The sequence below is a fragment of the Alosa sapidissima genome, chromosome 3 (assembly GCF_018492685.1).
Source record: "Alosa sapidissima isolate fAloSap1 chromosome 3, fAloSap1.pri, whole genome shotgun sequence".
NCBI lineage: Eukaryota > Metazoa > Chordata > Actinopteri > Clupeiformes > Clupeidae > Alosa > Alosa sapidissima.
The window spans coordinates 40,043,816-40,048,815 of record NC_055959.1 but is presented as its reverse complement, the minus strand read 5'-3'; the positions used below and the strand labels follow the sequence as shown (position 1 = coordinate 40,048,815).

The 5,000-nt window shown below is 41.4% G+C and overlaps 1 protein-coding gene across 2 annotated transcripts in view; it reads left to right on the top strand.

The window, feature by feature from the left end:
- frmpd2 (FERM and PDZ domain containing 2) overlaps positions 1-3,123 on the top strand; it is a 66,543-nt gene extending 63,420 nt beyond the window's left edge. For both annotated transcript variants that reach the window (XM_042087559.1, XM_042087558.1), the window contains exon 29: positions 2,976-3,123. The gene's annotated coding sequence lies outside the window, so the exon portion shown is untranslated. The remainder of the gene's footprint in view (positions 1-2,975) is intronic.
- The last annotated feature ends 1,877 nt before the right edge of the window (positions 3,124-5,000 follow it).

The following is a 5,000-nucleotide window of genomic DNA, read 5'->3' as shown; positions in this document are numbered from 1 at the left end:
GCTCAAAGAGCCGATTCAGTTTTTAAAGAGTCTGTCATTGATTTTCAGTTTGTGTGGGTGTGTTTGTGTGGGGGTGTGTTTGTGTATATGTGTGTGTGTTTGTGTGTGTGTGTGTGTGTGTGTGTGTGTACAGTATCTTACATCATTCTGTCACTGTATTATGTTGTGTGTCTCATCAGGTGTGTGTGTGTGTGTGTACAGTAGGGATGGGCATCGTTAAGAAATTATCGATATCGATGCGATTCCTTATCGATTCCAATATCGATTCCTGTACCATTTGCTGTACCAACTGTACCAACACTTATAGGATGGCTTTTAGAAAATGAATACCAAGGCTGCAATATCAATACAGAACAGTGTTTCCCCTAGAATTTTTTCCAGCAGCGGTGCTGTTGATCGTAGGAAGCCTCCCCCCCCCCAGAAGATTTTGAAAAAATGACTCCTTAAATGATGACTTCTGGTGGATTTTGTCGAAAGAAATTGACAGATTAAGTTACAAATTATGAAATTATGACAAAAAATAAAGCTTAATCACAGGCCACTGTACAAGCTATTACTATTTAGAATGTACAGTGCTGTGCACAAGTTAAGACATTTATTTATATAATAACATTTATTTATTTACGATACATGATACATTGACAAAAAATTGATGTCCTTAAAGGCTTGATTTTTCCTCTTTTTTTAAAAATTATTATTATATTATATTGTAATTATATTATTACAATTTCCAAAAGATTATTTGTATTCCTCCTTTTAGTCAATTTTAGCATGGTGTCCTAACTTTTGCACAGCACTGTATAAACTATATAGACTTCTCTTTCATGTCATTACAATGTATTGGTGCAGGTCAAATTGAGTGCCTGTCACTTTAAGGGCGTGACGGCCAGAGAGGCTTGCTTGATTCTCACCAGTGTTGCGCGGGTCACAAGCGGCCCGCGGTCGCCCGATATTTTAATCAACCCGACCGCAACTCGGGCCGCGAATATTGATTAGGACAAAATTATACCCGACCCGCGATCCGACCCGCTTATTTACAAAATGTGTGATTTTGGTTATAGCCTGCATGCAGTGTGGCAGTAGGCCATTTCTGTAAAACAAACTAATTTATTTGCGAAACTTTATGCAGTAGAACTACACGCAGTAGGCATGCAGGACATAATGTTTGCGCAGGAGAGAGAATGAGAATAAGAGCGCAAGCACGCACGCAACCAGCAAGGATTAGAACACTAGGATAAGATTTGAAGGCCATGGACATACATCTTTCTTTCGAAAACAGAAATGGTGAGGCAAGGTATAGGCAAGAGAGATACATTGCTGGTCAAAACGCACAAAGCTTTACTAAAGCACATCCACTGTTTAAAGTCACAAACACAAAGGTAACTTTTATGCATGCGCGAACCTATACATACCTATACCTATACATACCGGTAGATATGGCTGTGTAGTCTGTGCCATAACATTTATTCCTGCAGGCTGCCCGTTTTGGCTGTCATACTTTTAAATGGCTTCGCAAGAAGTAGGCCTACATAGACCATAACTTGTACTGTCATCTTCTTTAAGAACTTTTCCCAATATTTCCCATAGCCTCTATCGCTTTTCCTGAAGGGGTGTCTTTATTATTTTAACTCGCGTCTTCAGCTTCTTTACTGTTGACTTTACTGTATTGATGCTTTACTGTATTGATGCTAGCCTTCTCGTGATATTTTAAGTAGGCCTATTTGTAGAAAATATATATTTAATTAATTTTAACTGACCCGCCCGCAAATGACCCCAATATCATTAAAATATTTTGTTTATGACTCATAACCGCGGGTGACCGCGGTCATCCGCGGGCGACCGCTTCATTTCGGGCAGACCGCGCAACACTGATTCTCACGGTTTTAAGCTAACTTAGTAGCGTTGTTGTGCATGGTGCATAAGGATATATGGATGAAATGAATTGTGTTTTCCATGTCATTTGGTAAAATAAATGCTCAAAAGCCTAACAACTCGAAGCAAATCTATCTTGGATTATAGCAGATAAGTGTTTTGTATCATTTCTATGATTTTGGTGAGCTCTACAGGAAATTACAAACTATCTCCACAGATGTAAATGGTTGCATATACTATTACCGAAATTCAATTAAACCCACCAATAGGCTAGACCTTAGTTTCACAGCCTAGGTATGTTAGCAACACAGGACTTGAAAGCATTGCCTGTATCACAAACAAAAACGAAGCAATGCGTGGAATTTATCTGGGAATAGGCTACTGAAGGTAGGGGCGAGCTACCTCGCTGGCGTGTTTCATTTGGTTCCTTGGTTAACATAATGTAGGCTACGTTTGTTTTTGCACAAAATTGCGTCTGCTAATAAAGTTAAAACATAAACACAAACAAACGTGATCTCCTGTGGAATCCCTGACTGCGCCTTCAACGTTAGCCTACTATTATTTGTTGACATCGAACCTGAACAAACGGCAGCTGTTCCCTAAGTTCACTTGCGTGCGTTTTTTTTAATTAGGCAATTTTTTGCAGCAGCGCTTGAATTCTAGGAGTGGCGCTGCTGACTAGCCTATATTGTAGGGGAAACACTGCAGAAGTTGAATGCTGTAAAATTTCTAAATTTCGCATACTGTAACGTTGTGCCGCGACGTGGGAATGGATGTTCGGAATCGTTAGTGGAATCGTTAACGTGTGTACGTGTACGATTCCGAGGGATCGGAACGTTTGGAACCGGTTCCAAACCAGAAACTGGAACCGATTCCCAAGCCTAGTGTACAGTATCTAACATCTGTCATTTTATTATGTTGTATGTCTCATCAGGTGTGTGTGTGTACAGTATCTCACATCTGTCACTGTATTATGTTGTGTGTCTCATCAGGTGTGTGTGTGTGTGTGTACAGTATCTAACATCTGTCACTGTATTTTGTTGTGTCTCACATCAAGTGTGTGTGTGTGTGTGTGTGTGTGTGTGTGTTGTGTGTCTCATCAGGTGAAACCAGCTGCTACTATCTCTACTTTGGAACCGAACACAAAGAACCTCAAAGTCCCCAAGTGCTCCGACCCTGACCCCCGACCCCTGACCCAAAGCCCGTCTACGGAGAGCCTGTTTACTCCCTATTAAACCCCATTGTACCGAATTTGGTTGAAGTTCCACCAGAATTCCACTGGGGGCGATCGCTGATGAGTGCAAAATGAATGGGGGTCTATGGAGCTAGACGGCTAAATTGGTCTCTTTCACCTGATTGTCGTTGAAGAATCGCAGATTCTGTTGTAGTTTATGCAATAAGGATTATATATTCTAAAGTTGAATGAACGAGTACATACTGTATGTCCTTTTGATTTCTTACAGGTTGGGTCGTTGTTGCCCATAACACGCCAGCATTGTGCTAATGAACGATGGCATTGGCACGTTTGAAAGGCTTTTTAGAACAATTAAGTGACTTTAAACAATTAAAAAATATAAAATAATAATATAATACTCAACAGTGTGTATTTTATGTGTCTCCCCATTCGAATGCAACATTCAAATTACGAGACAAAAAGTGATGTCGGAGTGGAAAAGTGTATTTTGATGTCGGAGTGGAAAAGTGTATTTTGATGTCGGAGTGGAAAAGTGTATTTTGATATCGGAGTGGAAAAGTGTATTTTGATGTCGGAGTGGAAAAGTGTATTTTGAGGGGTACAGCTCCATAGAACTCTATTCATTCTGCACTCGCCCAAGAGCGCCCCCACATGGAACCACAGCAGGAACTGCAACCAGTTCAGAAACCGAAAGTTCTCCGAGAGTGGAAGTTCTCCCCTTATGAGACATTCTCTACCTGACCCCGGACTCTCAGATTGACCAAATCTCAAGTCGTGATGTGTGTGCTGGCAAGAACCAAGCGGCTCACAGATGAAGATGAGCCCACATGCCCCCCCCCCCCCCAAGTGGTCTCAGCTGGGGAGGCTCTATTACCCTCTGTTTTGCCCCTGTGTGGGGTATCTCTACTGTCTTCTGAACTCCACTCTCAAGCAAACAACTGAACCCAACGCCTTACAGCCTTACCAACACACACACACACACATGCCTAAGGCCTGCCTGAAACACATTTCCTGTTTGCAGTAAAGTGTATATGTGTGTGCGTGTGTGTGTGTGTGTCTGCTCTGTTTCCACTCTGTTTTTTATCACTCAACAATGATCTTTATGAAGAAAAATAATAAAAGAGAAAAAAAAGAAGTGTTGTGTGTGTGTGTGTGTATATGAGTGAGTGTGTGTGTGTGTGTCTGCACGTCTGGAAACCAGTCCTGGCTGCTCAGACAGTGAAAACAGTTACTGATGAACTGGGAAAACAATGTGTGTGTGTGTGTGTGTCCTACTATTTGTGAGTCTCTTGCTCTCTCTGTGTGTGTGTGTGTGTGTGTGTATGTGTGTGATGAGCTGTGAAAATAACTAATTTACTGCAGCTTACCATGGTGACTGGTAGCCAAGGGAGTAAGAGTGTTTTAATTAAATCAGCAGCTTGCGTCTTACAGTGTGTGTGTGTGTGTGGGGTATGTGCGCATGTGCGTGTACAAGATAGTGTTGTGTGCTTTAATTCAAGTTGTCTGATGTTATTTGTGTGCAGTCATAGTCAGTGTGTGTGTGTGTAAACTGAAGTTTGTGTTTCATGATCATAACTAGTGTGTGTGTGTGTGTGTGTTAACTAAAGTGTGTGTGTTTCCTGATTACAACTACTGTGCGTGTGTGTGTGTGTGTTAACTGAAGTTTGTGTTTCATGATCATACATTAACTTGTGTGTGTGTTTACAGTCAGATTGGTGTTTGTGTGTTGATCCTGACTGGTGTGTGTGCTGTGATGTAATTGATGTGTGTGTGTGTTGTGATCCTGACTAGTGTGTGTGTGTGTGTAGGTGTGTGTTGTGATCTTATTGATATGTGTGTGTGTGTGTGTGAGCTGTGATCCTGACTGATGTGTGTAAGTGTGTGTGTGTTGTGATCCTTACTGGTGTGTGTTGTGGTTCTAACTGGAGTTTGT